This window comes from Gopherus flavomarginatus, chromosome 5 (genome assembly GCF_025201925.1).
Source record: "Gopherus flavomarginatus isolate rGopFla2 chromosome 5, rGopFla2.mat.asm, whole genome shotgun sequence".
NCBI classification, from domain to species: Eukaryota; Metazoa; Chordata; order Testudines; family Testudinidae; genus Gopherus; species Gopherus flavomarginatus.
Window position 1 is genome coordinate 89727666 of NC_066621.1, and position 18275 is coordinate 89745940.

The window sequence follows — 18275 nt, forward strand, 5'->3', positions numbered from 1 at the left end:
ATACTAGAGTGACACAACACATAGCTGCTGGCATCTTCCTTTGCTCATACTTTAAAACTAAGATTTAGTTGCTTGTCCCTGAGTGAACACTGCCACATAAAAATCTTGAGCTGAGAGGGACTTTGCAGTGATCACAGAAATGTGAGCCCCAAATCTGGTGCACACTAAAAGTGAGCGTTTTAGATTCTTGGAGGTGGAGATGGAGAAACAAGATTTCCCCCACCAACAATCTGCAAGATTGATTGCTATGTTATCTTCCTTTTAAATCTATAGAACCCACCTTGGCTGTGATGCCTACAAAACACTTAACAATGTGTAGATGGGTGGTGTGCTGTGACCACTATCTATTATACCTTATGCACCACTTGTCTGTTGTTCCACTTTTTTTTTTTGTGTCTTGTAAGCTGTTTGAAACAGACTGTCCTGGCTCATTATATGCATGTACTGCACGTAGCAGAATGGGGCCCTGATCCTTGATTGGGCCCTATAGGTACTATATACAAACATTCTTTCTTGGTGTAAATCACCATAGACCACAGTAAACACAATACACAGGAGTTGTTCGCCAGCAATCTTCCTCCATGGTTCACAGTCTTCTCATAGCCTTGAGAAGTGTACCATTCCGCATCCCATCCTGAAAGCTACATCGTCAAACCACACTTGCTGTGGGGCCCCGCCCTGCACCTGGCGCCAATCCCTACAAAACATGCTCTCCAATCCACGTGACCTGAATACTGAAGTTTTCTTTATCTGATTCTTTATATTTGGTATCACTCCAGTTATGCGTTTTTTAATTTGGGAAATTATCTCCTCATTATTCATTTGGGAGGTATAGCTAATGGAGAGCAATCGCTTATAGCATTTCAGTTTAAAGGCAGAAGACCTCTTAATGTCCTTGTTTCTTAGCATCCATGTCTTGCATGCATTGAGCGAGATGCTGAAGATAAGACTGCAGCAGTTTCATTTTAACTTCATGAATACCTTTGCTCCTCCAAATCGGGTGAGTGTCGCTAGACAGCAGTTGCAAGTCCAGTTCTATGTCCGATCTCTAAAAGTTGTTTAGTGTCCATGGTAGTCATACACCTCTACCCTGATATAACACAACCCAATATAACATGACTTCTGATATGATGTGGTAAAGCAGTGCTCCGGGGGGCGGGGCTTCACACTCGGGCGGATCAAAGCAAGTTTGATATAATGCGGTTACACCTATAACGCGGTAAGATTTTTTGGCTTTCTAGGACAGCATTATATCGAGGTAGAGGTGTACTACCAGATATTTGAAGTTTTCAATGCACTCCAATGCCACCTCAAATTTTGGTGGGAAATATCTTTGCCTTTTCAACAGACTTAAATGTCACCATTTTCTATCTTTTTCATGTGATATCTTTAGACCTAGCTTCTCTGCTTCTTCTGCTACTTGTCTTAGCAATTTTTGCACCTCTTCTTGTGACAATCCAAAATTGAAAAAAAAAAAAGTGCCATTGCAACATGGTAGGAAAAGGAATGCAGAAGGGATTCATATGGTGAAAAGACACATTGCAGTCCACACTTGAGTACCAATAGGGGGAGCTGGCGCACACAACCCTGATGATGATTAAAAAAAAAACAAAAAAACCAGCGATTAAGCTTTGTGGAATTGTTCATTTAAAAAAAGTTAGAAAGGTGTTTGTTATTGAAATGTACAACAAAGTGAATTTTGCAGTTTCTTCTTCATTTTGCAGTTTCTTCTTCATGATACCTTTAAGTCACTTGGGTTGTCTTCTAGAAAGTTAGTGATAGCCATGTCAAGACATGAAGTCCTGTGTATGTATAGCAGGCTGCTCCTCCCTGATAATCTAAATTCCCTCTTTATCAGGTCATTAGAACTCGGTTCCAAGCCTGCCCCACAGAGCGTGGTTTAAAAGAAAACTACACCCAAAAGTAGTGAATTGACTTTCTGGGCTTGGAATATATCTGTATGCTGACAAAAGAATTATATGTATTATTTAAAGTATTTTCCTTCTGTCCTGATCTATGAACCAAATTAATATACTAAAGTGAGGCACTCAGGAGCAAGCAAACTGGCTACAGTAATTCTAGCTTAAATGAGACTTAAGGAAGAGTTAGAGCTATTTCTGTCTGCTAAAGGGCTACCATCTGTATTAGCTTGAAGGGTTGGGTAGATAGGTTAATGATGTAAACTTTGTTTCCATCTCTTACAGTCCAGTCTAAAGCTACCTAAATCTTGAGTAATTTCAGATCGTTCTCTAAATAGAGAGGCTCAGCATACTAATGTACCTAATTCCTTGAGATAGCTGAGATTCAATGACTGGCACCTTCCTGAGCTAATGAGGCCAATATCAGAGCAACCTAAGATGATTGCATTTCAACTACTTCCCCCGCACGCAGCCCCGACAGATGGAATAAGGATCTGCTGTTGTTGCTTGCATAGCTAAGAATTTTGAATACAAGAAAAACCCACCTGATGTTTTTCATTTGTAGTGAAGGCACTAGCTAGAGCAAGGTATTGTTGATTATGTTTAGAGGTTTGTCAGCTAGTCGTGCCTCATGGTATAGGATTTTTGCAGCATGCAGTACACTGCTGGCCTTGGTTTCCCTGGTTTTCAGTATGTCAATGGCTGTGTCACAAGGTCACTGCAGTGATGCTCTGGAACTACTCCATATGAAGCCCGCCAGGACTCTGGGGAAGCGTGCCTCCTGTCTCTGAGCATACTGGCTTCAGGGCAAGATGCTCACACAGCTTTGACCTTCCTGGGTCTGACTTCAGAGCATTCACCATCCCCTTCCACACCGTGCACTTCCCGCAGTGAGTCTGCCCGGGCCGGGCTCCTGGGGTGTAGGGTCCTCTGGCTTCCCCAGCTCCACAGTCAGATACGACTCTCGGCCAGTGTAAAATGGAAGGTTCATTGGTCAACAGGAACACAGCATAGAACAGAACTTGTTGGCACAGAAATCAGTGACTTTCAGCCAAGTCTGTCTTGGGGAGTCCTGGGCCAGGCACCCTGGACTCTCCCTCTCCCAGTCCCCTCAAACAGACTGCCAGCAACATGACCTCAGACACCCCCGTTGCTGCTCCTCCTTCTCTTTGTCTTGCTTCCCGGGCAGTCACCTGGTTGGTTGAATCCCCCTCCTGGGTCTCAGGTTACAAAGGGCACCCGTCATAGCATATGTGCAGGCAGCTGGAGCAGCTTCACCTCCCCCAGAGGTCTCAGCCAAAGTTGCACACCCCCATTCCTGCCACCCAGATATTGGTGCAGCACACAGGGTAACTGAGGCACACACAGTATTCATGCAAAACAGTAAAACTCACATAGGCTCAACAGTAAGACTCACATACAACATAACAAGGGAAAATCCTGCTTTGTCACATCTCTCCCCCTGTGAGACCGAACTGAGTAGGGTCACTTTAGCCAGTGGCCTGGGGAAGTTCAGACCCCCCTCTCCAGGACAAAGCATCAGCTATAACATTTGCACTCCCCTTAACATAGACCACCTCCGTCTCATACTTTGAAGGCACAGAGTCCACTTCAGGAGCTTGACACTGGCCCCTTGAATCTGGCGCAGCCACAGCGGAGCAAGTGGTCAGTGCATACAGTGAAGTGGCACCCAAATAGATCCGGCTGCAGCCTTTTAAGAGCTTACCCCAGGACCAGGCATTCCTTCTCTATGGCTGCATAGCTTTGCTCCTGGGACAATAGCTTCCTGTTCAGGTATATGATGGGGTGTTTCTCCCCCTTTGCATCAGTGTGATTTGGCATCACGCCCAGCCCTGTGTGAGAGGCATCAGTGAACACTATAAAGGGCTTGTCGAAGCCTAGGTTTCCCAGCACCAGGCCCTTGACCAGATCCTCCTTCAGCGTGCAGAGAGTCCTCTGGCAATACCCAGTCCAGACCAGCTTGTCTGGCTTATACTTATTGCACAGCTCAGTGATGGGAGCTGACACAGAGCTAAAGTGGGGCACAAACATCCAGTAGTGCCCCGCCATTCCCAATAAAGGCCTGGGCCTGTTTCTTAGCCTAGGGAGCAGGCCAGTCTCTGATCTCCTCCACCTTGGCTGGCTCTGGCTTTAGGCAACCTCTCCCCGCCTTGTGGCTCAGGTGCAACACCTCTGCCATCCACACCTTGCGCTTGCCAGCTTTTACAGTCAGCTCTGCATCCTGGAGGCAACCCAGCCCCCTCTTTACCTGGGATACGTGGTCCTCCCAAGTCTGGATAACAACACAAATATCATCAATGTCTGCTAGGGTAAAATTCTCCATCCCCCTCAGTAACTGATTCCCCTGGCGCTGGCAGGTGACAGGCGCCTCCTTGATGCTGAAAGGTAGGACCAGGGATTTGTACAGCCCCAAAGAGGTGATAAAAGTAGGTTTCAATCTGGCATCTGGATCCAAAGGTGCCTGCCAGTATCCTTTGGTGAGATCCCTGGCCATGTGGGAACCGAGTTCCCCCTCAACTTGTCTAGGATCTCATCAGGCCAGGCATAGGGCGGGCACCAGACATGGTGATGGCATTGAGCTTCCGATAGGCCATACAGAATCGGATTGACCCACCTTTCCTGGGGACCAGCACCACGGGAGAGGCCCCTGGGCTGGTGGATGGCTGGATCACCCCTAAAGCTAGCATGTCTCTGACCTCTTCCTCCAGGGCCTGGGCTGTGTTCCCGGTTGGGGTGGGGTAACACCTGATGGGAGGGCCAGCTTCCAGCTCCACCCAGTGGACAGCTCGGTTAGTGAGCCCAGGCCAGTTGGAAAGCAGCTGTTGGTATGAATGCACTGCCTCTCTGATCTCTGCCTGCTGAGCAAGGGGTAGCTGGTCAGAGAGGGGAACTGATTCCAGCAAGGAGCCGGCTCTTGTCTCAGGGAAGAGACCCACCGGGGGATCTTCCCCCTTCTCCCCATGGCCACACATGGCCAGTACCAGCCTCTTGCTGTCACAGTACAGCTCCATCATGTTGACCTGGTACCCTTGGTGTCTGTGAGCCCACTTTGGCAGTTCCACCACATCGTTCTCATTCAGCTGCTTGATGACATTGAAGAGCCTGTCTCAGGCAGCTTGCAGCTTATTCTTCCTCACTGGGACAAGAACCCTCACCTGGTCCCCAGTGCCATAGGCTGAGTGGTCGTACCAGACCTTCTGCCTCCCTTAGGCCCTGGCTAGTTTCTCCCTGGCTGGACGCATAAGCTCTGTGTGCTTTTCCTGGAAAGTCAGTACATACTCCACCGATTCTCCATCAGGGGAGGCCTTCCCCTCCCATTCATCCCACACTAAGTCCAGGGCCACCTTCTGAAAAGGCTCTTCTATGAGAGGCAGGTGTCTCAAGGCTGCTTTACCCTTGTTCCTGGCCTTTTGCACCTCTGGACAAGACAGCCCCGGTCAGCTGCTGTCCCGCCCTGGCAGTGGTTCTCTACACTCAGCTGGGGTCTCCAATCTCCCTGGGCTCAGCTTTGCCCCTGCTGTCCCAGTGAGGGCAGGCAGTGAGCCCGCTGCTTTGCTCACAGCATCAGAGCCAGCCTGAGCCACTTCCCCTGTGTGCAGGGGGCAGGAAATATCTCTCTGTTCCACTCAGCTCCAGGGCTCTGGTTACATAGAGGCAGCTCCTCCCCCCTGACAGCCAGGTCATTTGCATTTTCCCTAACTGCGTCAGTCTCTGCCAATTGGTTCCCTGGATTCAAATTCAAATCCTCAACTGTTACAGGAGTAGGATCTGAATCCCTTGGATGGGTCCTTCTGCCTCTCCGCTCAGCCATTGCCAGTTCATCCTGCTGCTGTCTCTCCTGCTGTTCTGCTTCATGCCTTCCCTGTCTCTTATAGTCCTCTGACTCCTTCAATCTCAGCTCCAAATCCATCCATCTCAGATCCACTGACTGGGAACACGGTGGAGACCCCCTGTTGGTCGGGGACATGGCTCTTCGGAACACTTGGCTGCTCCCAGCTTCTCTTGCGGCCCTAGCTGGGTCAGGAACCAGCTCCTTAGAGCAATCCTCCTCTTCCAACTAAGCAATCAGCTGTGCCTTAGCGATCTTTCCAGTGCGCAGCCCTCTCTCTGTGCATAGCTCTACAATGTCCTTCTTAAGGGAATGGTTATAGGCCATCTCCCGCTGTGCCCAAGTGGTCACGGACTCACAGGCCTGTGCTCTCTCAGCTCCCCGCAGTCCCTGGGAGGAACCCTGTGACCAGGGTCCTAGTGGGGAATCAGCTGTGGTCACTCATTTAGGGTGAACTGCAAAGAATGGGGCAGCCAAATCCCAAAAAGCTGGGGGATATTCCAATACTTAGATTTACCAAGCCAGTATAAAACAGCTTTTTATTACCTTACTGGTTACTCAGAAGTCCAAACAACACAGTTCCATTAAAGTGATCCAGCCTCAGGCCACCATCCAGATACCGACCTTAAATATGATGAAAATTTCTATAAATCTTATTTCTTCATATAAAAGAGAAGCTTCTACCAATCGCAAAGGATCGGACACATTACCTTAAAGGCTAATGAATGTTTCAGATCTAACCCAAATACACGCTACAGCCCAGTTCTTATTAACTAAACTAAAATTTAAAAAATCAATATACATACAGACAGGAGTTCAGTTCATTAAGGTGCAGATTCATAGCAGAGATGGTGAGTTTTGTAATTGCAAAGAGTTCTTTTAGAAATAGTTCATAGGATATAGTCCAATGTCCAAATCTCATATTCAGGGCGCACCAGCATAACTGTGACTCATATCTTGCGACTCAAACTTCCCTTGTCGAAGCCTAAGCAGATCTGAGATGACAGAATCAGGACCCAAGGATCTTTTATACAATTTCATGTCTTTTGACAAGTTGGAATTCCTCAGGGAACAAAAGGTAATTAGGCTGACTTTGAAGAAGATCCATCACTGGTAATTAGCTGGATGAATTAACATAAGGCCATTTTCTTATTCCTCCCACCATTCACAGTACATTTCAAAGAGAGAAATACAGAGCTATCCCTTGTTTTCAATTCATTTACATGATAGGATGTTCTTTTGCCCTCTGAATTAGCAGAATACAGCATAGACAGGGACTGTTGATTACATTGTCCACCCTACTCATACATATATAAATACACAAAAACACAAACATTATCTCCCCACATGTATTCTGTGGGTTATTTATTTTGCAGGATGTTTACCCCTTCCTAGCCATGTGTCACACTCCCAACCTGAGACTGGTGTAGAAAGGTGAAATTAGAGCTCTGGAATACATTTTAAGTACCTTCCAACATTGAATGAGCTTTACATTGAATTCTTTGTAAGGCCAAATTATTGATGCATGCTTTGGCCCCAGCCAAAAATTTAGCCTATACTTTGTGAAATACTTCAGTGATTCCAGGGTTTGGTATATATGTTAACTTAACAAAACCATTAATGTTCATTAGAGAGCACTTACTCTGGCATTCAGCCATGAAGGCTATGAGGTGATGTACCTCAGTTTCCCTTTGTGCACAGCAGTTCAAGCTTGTAGTGGTTTTTCTGCTGTGTACAGTTTCAAGATTAGATACAGGCACGAACTGTGGAATATCAGTATCACCAGGTCTTTTAGCATAGTGTCTTGAAACAGTATAACCATGAAGGCTTTTACAACATACAGTAATGACTTCATATGTATCACCCCCAATATGGCCAAGGGTTTTTCCAAAAAAAACATGCATAGTGTACATTTTTACAGTTCATAGTATCAGCAACAAGTTAGTTACAATCATTAGCAGTAGCATCAGTTTTATCATACGTGTACATTTACAATCATTTTTGTCATACCAACCCTTTGGTTTAGACAAAGCATTCTTTAGGTCATCTTGTTCAATATCCCTTTTGAATCTTTGTAGCTTTCTCTTGACCTCCGGGTCTTCCTTAACAAAGGCTTTCAGTTTAACCACTTCCTTGGAGTTTTGGTATTTTAGGGTTAACCTGTGGCTTTTATTTTCAAGTTTTAATCCTTCCCTTCCTCCCTGTCCAGTAGGGTCAAAATCTGAACTCTTGAGTGTAACAGAATCCATTGGCTGGCTGGGTATGTCCTCTTTGCTAATGGCTATGGGCAAGTCTTTCTCCCCCCCAGTCAGTCAGGTAATTTGCATCAATACAGACACTAGCTTGTTTACTAATTTTCAAATCCTCAAGCTTTACCAATTCCAAAGCTGGCCTCTGTCTTAAAGAGAGACCATCCATTTTCACTAGCATGTTAGATTCCAGCTTCCTTTGTCCTTCCATTACCAGCCTCTGCTTCCACATGGAATCAGATGTCAAGCCCACTAAGAGACTACAAGTCATATCCAAAATATCTAGAGATGAGAGTTCTCCTCTGCATCGTTGTAACCAGTAACCTGATTTTTCCTCAGTACCTGAGTCATAGACAGCTTACTTAAAGAATCAAAGCGGAGACATTCATGTTTCAACAACATTGTCTCCCCACCAAGCTGGTTAAGCTTTTAGGGCTGTTTAAATTCCCTAACAATTTTTATTTCATTTGAAACCTTTTCAAAGCTATCCACACTGGGTCTTTGTAAAGCAAAGTCAGTGGTTCTATACAGCTCAGAAAGACTCTTGCAGTTAGCAACTGGAACAAGTCTCCCAAACAAACTGTTCCTTTCTCTATGCATTGATTCACCCTGAGTTAACTCGGTCAAATCACGTGCACACATATCAGTTGCAGCAAACTGCTTGCAAAAATTACCCTGAAGATTTTTCTCTTCAGGAATCTTTCTAAACCACAACCCATTTTTCACAGAAATTCTGCCCTTACCCTTTTCACCTAGGGCTTGTGCTAAAGGAATATTTTCCTGAGCAACAACAGACTCTTTCTGGGCTTCACTTAAATTCAGAATCACCTCTGTCCCATCAGGAGGATTTTCAGAAAAATCCCTTTCAGGTAAACTGCTAGACTTCATAGTCACAAGATTAGAAGTATTCTCTTCCTTATTACAAGTTTCCACACTGTCAGTGGGTAACATAGTCAAATCACCTTCATGCTTTTCTTGTGCCCTGGCTATATCACCCTGATCAGACAAGGTTGTCTTATCTTTACCCAGCAACACACTAGCAACAGGCAAAATAGAAGCTCCAGAATCACTTGGTCTCCAGGAGCTATTTATGACATTAACCGGATGCAACCTAGTTGCAATGTCATCATTCCTAGCAGACACAAATTTAAGACTACTTCCTTCCTGGTCTTTAGTTGTATCCAGAATCAACTCTGAGTCACATAATAAATTTTCAACCATCATAGGCTGACAGGCTTTTTCTGTCTGCTCTACAAACAGAAAAGAGCAGGAGAAACATTCCCCTTTAACAGACAAACAGCTTGGGATATCCTTTCCATTGTCCCAGCACACATAGCTATTCACAGACAACTGCTTGGAGACTTGGGTAGCAAGTCATTACCCCTAACAGACATAGGAACATTTCCTTCACTGTCACAATTCTCCACACTGGTAACTGGTAAGGTATAGGGATATTCATGTTCCACTATCCTTGCCAACAATCCATCACTTACCAAGACTGTACCCCTTTCTTCCTCAGGTGGGGCATTACTCTAAGCACTGGCCCTGGCCTGTTCCAATGAAACATCGCTCTGTTGGGGCGCAATAAATTCCTTCTGAGTTTCAGAACCATCTCTGATACATCAGGAATATTTTCACCTAATCCTCCTGCCTGAGGCTGCCAGACTGTATAGCTGAAGGGCTAGAGGCCATCTCCTCCCCTTCGCAGCTCTTTTCACTGACATCAGGCAAGCTAGAGGCATCAGCACCATATTCCCTTGAGACCTTGTTATGACATTAACCATATTAAACTTAATCATAATGTCATTCCCTATAAGAACGTCTGCTGGAAGTTTATCTCGAGTGCCTACCGTCAGCTGACCACTAAAATCCTCCCACTCCAGGTGGATCTTAGCTAAAGAAATAGTTACAGGAAACCTGGCTAAAGCCAGAACAGTTATGTTCTTGCCTGCCAATTCGTCCTCCTCTTGGACATAACACTTCTTAACCAAAGTAATGTCTGACGCTGTGTCATGCCAACCACGACAATCCACACCATTCTCCTTTGCATTTCTAATAAATTCATCATACCCCTCCAAGACCAGTTCTGACATAATTCACGAGATCCTGTCCTTCCCCTACATCCTCCTTTGGGGCTAGGGAGATAACATTAACATTTACAAGGTTAGCATCTGCACTTATAGTTATGGCATTGGCACTCACAGGTCATGGAGTGATTTGGAATTCTGGACAATTTAGCTTTATGTGTCCAGGCATTCCACATTGGTAACAGGTAACTGGCCTGCCTTTAGGGTAAGAAGTTTTGAACTCTGGACTCCCATGAGCTTTTTTATCCACACTGGGTTTAGGTTTGCTCCCAGACCCTTCCTTTCTTTTAAACTGGGGTGAATAGTGATTATTCTTTCCCAGGAGCTTATTTCTTTCATGACAATTTCAGTGCAATTTCAGCAGCCTGCAAAACACAATTGTGCTTTCCATCGCATATAGTAGCCCAGACCTCATCTGGCACCAAATTTAACATTTGGTCAAGTGTAATTAATTGCATTAACTGTTCAAAATTACCCCAAGCTTTCTCACCAGTAATCCACTTACTGACAAAACCCAACAGTTTATGAGCACATTCCTCATAAGAAATACTATTAGAGATTTTAAAATTTCTAAATTTCAACCTGTAAGTTTCAGAGGTAGCCTTAAAACGTTTTAACACAGTATATTTATATTTTACATAAGTCAAAGCTTCATCCATACTTTCATTTCATCGAACACTTCCTTGGCTTTCCCAGTTAATCTGATTAGCAGGACAGGCATACGCTGATCCTCTGGGATATGGTGAATTTCACATAGATAGAAATTTCTGATAGAAATTCCTCTATGTCCTCAGTATCTTTGTAAACGGGGCAAATTCTTTCTTACATAGATGTTCAAAGATAGAAATTCCTCTATGTCCTCAGTATCTTTGTAAACGGGGCAAATTCTTTCTTCCACAGACGTTCAAAGATAGAAATTCCTCTATGTCCTCAGTATCTTTGTAAATGGGGCAAATTCTTTCCCAGCGTTTGTTGTCCAGAGGGGATGGATTTCCAGGTTGTGGCAGCTTTTTCTGCTGTTCCAACACTTGGAGATGAAGTCTGGCAGATTCCTGTTGCATCTGGTGAGCCTTCTCCTCAGCCGCCAGCCATTCTATATGCCTTAAATGGGCCTCTTTTTCCATTTTATCAATCCTTTCTTTAGCCTCCTTTTCCATATCAGCTATCTTTTGCTTCTCCAGTAAACAAAGACCCATAAGCTTCTATTCAAATTTAAGTTGTTGTTTGTTTCTTATTGCAAGCATTCTCACTGGGTCTGCTTCTTGATCATTTGCCATTAGCAGATTTTTCAGTTCTTGATCTGGGTTTTTTTTCTTAAAAGACAACCCTCTTTGTGAGCACAAATCTTCAAGGCTTTTTCTATCAAGTTCTTCATATGATTGTTGCACACCAATTGTAGCTGATTTTTAATCCTTAAACTCTCCAATATCAAAATTAATTTTTTCAACAAGCATGTGGTTCTTATTCAAAAACCCAATTAACCTGTGGTAATGTGTATCCTGCCAACTACACTACTGTGTCCGGGGTCCTAATGGGAAGCCAGCTCTGGTCATTCAATTAAGGTGAACTGCAAAGAATGGGGCAGCCAAATCCCAAAAAGCTGGGGGATATTCCAATACTTAGATTTACCAAGCCAGTATAAAACAGCTTTTTATTACCTTACTGGTTACTCAGAAGTCCAAACAACACAGTTCCATTAAAGTGATCCAGCCTCAGGCCACCATCCAGATACCGACCTTAAATGTGATGAAAATTTCTGTAAATCTTATTTCTTCATATAAAAGAGAAGCTTCTACCAATCGCAAAGGATCGGACACATTACCTTGAAGGCTAATGAATGTTTCAAATCTTACCCAAATACACATTACAGCCAGTTCTTATTAACTAAACTAAAATTTAAAGAATCAATATACATACAGACAGGAGTTCAGTTCATTAAGGTGCAGATTCATAGCAGAGATGGTGAGTTTTGTAATTGCATAGAGTTCTTTTAGAAATAGTTCATAGGATATAGTCCAATGTCCAAATCTCATATTCAGGGTGTACCAGCATAATTGTGACTCATATTTTGTGACTCCCTTGACGAAGCCTAATCGGATCTGAAATGACAGAATCAGAACCCACGAACCTTTTATACAATTTAATGTCTTTTAACAAGTTGGAATTCCTCAGGGAACTGAAGGTAATTAGGATGACTTAGAAGGAGATCCATCATTGGTACTTAGCTAGATGAATTAAATTAAGGCCATTTTCTTGTTCCTCCCACCATTCACAGTACATTTCTAGAGAGATGAATACTGAGACATCCTGTGTTTTCAATTCATTTACATGACAGGATGTTCTTTTGCCCTCTGAATTAGCAGAATACAGCATTGACAGGGACTGTTGATTACATTGTCCACCTTACTCATACATATGAAAATACACAAAACCACAAACATTATCTCCCCACATGTCTTCTGTCCGTAATTATTTTGCAGGATGTTTAACCCTTTCTAGCCATGCATCAAAAATCCTTCAGTGTGACAGCCCTTCTCGGGGTCCACTCTCTCTCAGGGTTAAGCCGTAGGCTCCTCCACCTCCTGGAACCACACTGCTCAAAGCCTTCGGCCCACCCGTCTCTCACTAATCCCCCTTTGTTCTACTGCTCCCCAGTCACTTACTGCAGGATGCGCTGTCCATCGGGTGCAGTTTATCCCCCCACTGCCACCAGTTGTCACAGAGTCACCAGGGTGATGCTCTGGAACTACTCCATATGAAGCCCGCCAGGACTCTGGGGAAGCGTGCCTCCTGTCTCTGAGCATACTGGCTTCAGGGCAAGATGCTCACATAGCTTTGACCTTCCTGGGTCTGACTTCAGAGCATTCACTATCCCCTTCCACACCGTGCACTTCCCGCAGTGAGTCTGCTCGGGCCGGGCTCCTGGGGTGTAGGGTCCTCTGGCTTCCCCAGCTCCACAGTCAGATGTGACTCTCAGCCAGTGTAAAATGGAAGGTTCATTGGTCAACAGGAACATAGCATAGAACAGAACTTGTTGGCACAGAAATCAGTGACTTTCTGCCAAGTCTGTCTTGGGGAGTCCTGGGCCAGGCACCCTGGACTCTCCCTCTCCCAGTCCCCTCAAACAGACTGCCAGCTTCCAGCAACATGACCTCAGACACCCCCGTTGCTGCTCCTCCTTCTCTTTGTCTTGCTTCCCGGGCAGTCACCTGGTTGGTTGAATCCCCCTGCTGGGTCTCAGGTTACAACGGGCACCTGTCATAGCATATGTGCAGGCAGCTGGAGCAGCTTCACCTCCCCCAGACATCTCAGCCAAAGCTGCACACCCCTATTCCCATCACCGAGGTATTGGTGCAGCACACAGTGAAACTGAGGCACACACAGTATGCATGCAAAACAGTAAAATTCCCATAGGCTCAACAGTAAGACTCTCATACAACATAACAAGGAAAATCCCCACTTCATCATAGGCTGACAGTAAACTTGATTAAGGCTTGATTGAGATCCTTGTTGAAGTGGTTCCTTCTTACTCAACAGATCTGTTCTGTGTGTATTCAGAGCATCCGCTCACTTCAATAGCTAAAGTTTTTACTACAGCTATTTCTATAGAGCTAACAGTGAACTGGAGTAATCCTGCTGTATATTAGCAACAGAATTGTTTCACTAAATTCTAACTGCAGCCCAAATTCTCTTTCAAGTTACACTTGGGCAATAATTTGGAGACAATGGGTAGTGTAGGTATAACTGAGAGCCGAATTTGACCTGGTCACTAACTTTTACTAGTGGTGCATAAACTAGAAAGAGCCCCTCCGGACTTTCAGATCCCAAACTGACTCTGCAAGGCTGGCAGTTTAAAACCATATGTGCACATCTTTTATTTACAAACGTACCTGATTTGCTGTGGAGTCACTGAGACACAAGAACTGTGGATAGCAGTAAGGCTAGAGAGACAGACTTTGGAGCAGAAGCTGCACATTGAGGTGACAGGAAAGTGTTGTTTCTCATAAATTTTTACACAATAATAGAATGCTAAACCCAGCCATGAATCTGGATAGCTACACTGTTCCTAAGAAGCACTAACCCATCCATCTGCACTTAGTTTTTTTAATGCTTTTAAATGGCTGCTGTTGATTAGGTTTTATCAACTTTTGTCCTATTATCTAGACTTTTTCATCATATTCCTTTGAATGATGGGGTTTTTTTTATATTTATTTGCAAAGTCCCCATATTATTTCCTCGAAGAGAACTGTTTTGATATTTTAAAAAAGGCATTAATGGCCACAGCCAAGCACACGTAAGTAGACATAGGCCTGGTCTACACTAGAAACGTTGCCAGCACAGGAAAGTCAGTTAGGGGTGTGATTTTTTTTCTGACAATTATATTTTGGCAAAAGCCTTAGTGTAGATACAATTATATTGGCAACAGTACTTTTTTGCCAGTATAAGCTAAGCCTACCAGAGGAGAATTTGCTGGTACAGTTATGTCCATATAGCTAGACTGACAACCCTTTTCTAATGTAGGCCTGGCATTACAGTAACAAACGAATGTGTGTGCACACACATGCAAGCCAGTGGAGGAACACATTTTTATTTAGTTAACAGATTTATGGGCCCAGCTTTCAAAAAGCTTACAGGAGAACAATGTAAAGATAACAGAACATAAAATCTCATGGCTATGTGTACTCTTCAAAACAAAGAGAGGAATTTCCACTACACAAGCAAATGTCATTTCAAAATATCAGCCACACCACAGAAGAGAGGCTGATCCCATTCGGATGGAGGTGTTTTTATAGTTAGTTTCCATCTTAGGTATGTCACCTCATAACCACTAGCTTTAGAGCTAAATGTATAATGGTGTACTGCCGTGGAGGGTGAAGGCCTGGTTTTCAAAGCTTTAAAATATGTACGCTCCCAGAAACCCTAGGTTTGCATGCTGGCAATGTGCACTCAGCCATTCATCTTTCTGAGGTAGGCAAACAGATCATGCAGTTACTATAATAATGGTGCTTTGGACAAATCCTAAAAGAAGGGGAAATGTCATCTGGTCCTGGTGGACACTAAAGATCCCTTGTTCCTCTTTGGAAGTGATAGGGTGACTTTGGCTAAAATTTGCTCTTCCCCTGACTTGTGCACTGAAGAGTGTGCTCTGTGGCTGTTGATGACTTCTGAAAACAAGTGGGCTAAACTGAAATGTAAAGATGTTCTCTGGGTCAGGTTACAGCAGCAGCCAAAAATCCTACTGTATCTGTATCCTACCATTTTGTAATGGTGAGTAATGTCTACCCACTGCTTACCCTGAGGAGCCTCCAATGCCCCTTTCATCTCAGAGACAGTTGCATTTCAGTAATGTTTTATGTAAATCCCATAGTGTATATAGTGCCTTGGGATCCTTTGGAGTGAGAGTTGGTAATAAAAATGTAAGGCACCACTGTCCTGTTATTAAAACCCTATACTGACTTATGGAAACTAAAAATGCTCTTTACAAATGGACTTGGGGAAAACTTCTTTTTCCATCTCTATTTCAGTATCATCTTGTTCCCACAAAGAAATGAGATGTTCTGCAGAGTTATTTTCCTTCTGGGGTAGGGTCACTAGAAGGAGGACAGACTTTAGTGTAACACTTGGAGATCTGATAGCTTTTGCTAGTGCTCCCTAGAATTGTATGGTTCGAGACTCCTGGTAGAACTTCCTCAGTGGAGGGCCCTCTGCTCCAGAACTCACTCCCCTTGTTGACCTTCAGGTTATGGCATAAGGCCAATATCTCATGCTTTTGCCTGAGTGATGTTAGTATTGAGTTCATTCTGTGGAACAGTCTTTGTGGACAGTCTATTATTAGCCCTGATTGTTCAATACATTGTGTTGTGTATATATTGTATGTGTACCCCTGAGACTGTTTTGTGTTGATTACATTTTATAAACTAGTTCACACATTTCATCAGCTTTCAGAGAGAAATATTATAGACAGCCATCTGTTGTCCACCATGGGAAGATTTTGGTTCACAATCAGCAGTTGTTAACAATAAAATTCTTCAGGACTGCAAGTACTTTCTCACAGAAAATGTGGCCCACAGGTGTCTGCTCACTCCCCTTGGTACAAGCATGGGTGGTCTGTGTGCAGAAGAGAAAGAAGCCAGCTCACTGTTTAGATCCTCAACAATTATCAGTTCCTGAGTAATTCTGAGATCACTGTCTGAGTAAGAGACACCCGTGCAGGCTTCTACCTGTCTTACCTAGCATGAAGTTGTTACCCACCAGTTTGCGAGCTGCATGCAGTAACAAGTTGAACAATTCTGGCCTCAAGCCTTAATGCCCTACAGTGGAATATTAGACTCCAACTGCTGTTTATCTAAAGGGTGCATGTCTGGACTTTATGTTAACTAACAATAATGAGATAACACATATTCTGTGTAGTTACACCCACTGCTTTACTTTATTCAGTGTCCTAATGAACTGGCTTTTGTGAGTGGCTTATAAATTATCTTTAAACGTTAATTCTGCACTAACACTTAATGTTGGTGGGCCAGCTTAGGAAGGAATTGTATGCCATCTTGAAGTTTAGAAAGGTGATTACAACTATATTGTGTAAGACATTTAGAAACTTAAAAACACATCTCTCTTGCCTCATTATCTACTTTGGTGTTTTTCCAATTGCAGCCATCAGTTTTCTCCCCATTCCATGCTTTTAAATGTATATGTTAGTCCAATATTTATTGCATTTGGTATCTCTTGATCAAAAGTCAAACTTCACAATCAGATGAGTTCAAGGGAGTTAGGTGCCCAACTTCCATTGAATTTCCACGTACGTTTCCTTTAGGCTTCTTTCAAAATTCCAGCCTATATATTTTGAACACTTATAGCAACTGATTTTTCTAACTTTGAATAACAAAAATTACACTGGGGGGCAGGGGGGGGAGAAAATCCATTATTTCCCATATACTCTCCCCAGTGGTCAGTGCAGGATTGTAAAATTCCTGCTGTTTTGTCAGGTTCAAATACCTTTAAAGTGTCTTTACCTTCCTTGCCAGATAGAGTAAAACAATGTTGTAAAAATAAAAGAATTACCTGCTTGTTCCTTTTCCTCAGTGTGTGTGTAAGCATGACAGTTTGATCTGTACAAATGTACAGCAGTTAGTGATTAAGACGTCCCAGCTTGGGACTCACACTTTGGATTGTTGTCTGGGACAGCAGCAGGAAAGCAGAGGCATTGCTGCTCCTTTGTTGTTTTTTATATTGTCAATGTACAAAGACTGATTTTAAATTCCTCAGTGTTGTATCAGCCAGGCAAGGTACTAACAAACTTCAACAGGACTTTATTTTTAAAGTGGAAACTTCTTTACCAAGCTGCTGCTGCACCCTCTGTAACTCTCACTCTGCCTTCTCAACTCCTCCCCCCCCTTCCTGTTTCCTGTTCTTTTCAGCCTCCCAACTGCCAGTGCTCCCAGTTCTAATAATTTCAAGCAACATGTAAACATCACACTCAGCGATCTAGAAAAAGGCAAGTATTTCTATATGGGAAAGTATCATACTTAAAAAACACAGCTGTCCTCTCTGATTCAGATTCTGTTAGCTGGTATTGGTTTGTTTGATCAAAGCCTAAATAAGTGGATGTATCATGGCCAAGATTTTTTAAAATTAGTGTTGAAAGTTAGTCTAGATGCAATAAATCGACCCCTGAGCGCTCTCCCATCGACTTCTGTACTCCAGCACTGAGAGAGGTGCAGGCAGAGTCCGTGGCAGCAGTCGACTCACCGTGGTGAAGACACCATGGTATGTCGATCTAAGTATGTCGACTTCAGCTATGTTATTCACATAGCTGAAGTTGCGTAACTTAGATCGATCCCCCTTCCCCCCCAGTGTAGACCGGGGTTATATCTATATTCAGGCACCCAAATATAGGACCTAAATTTCAGAAGTGATGAGCACCTTGAAGCTTCAGTAGATGTCATGCTTTTTGGGCAGGGGATGGGGTGGGAGCTCATTCACAGCATTTCTAACTATCAGGTAATTAATTTAGTTGCCTAAAATTAGATTTAGAAGCCTAACTTTAGGCAGATACTTTGGATAATTTTGGCCCACATCTTTAGAGGGCACTCCAAGCCCAAAATATGGGTTTTGTGTTTTAAAAATGACAACTCTTATAAAGCCCAACATAAATTATTTCAACACCTTT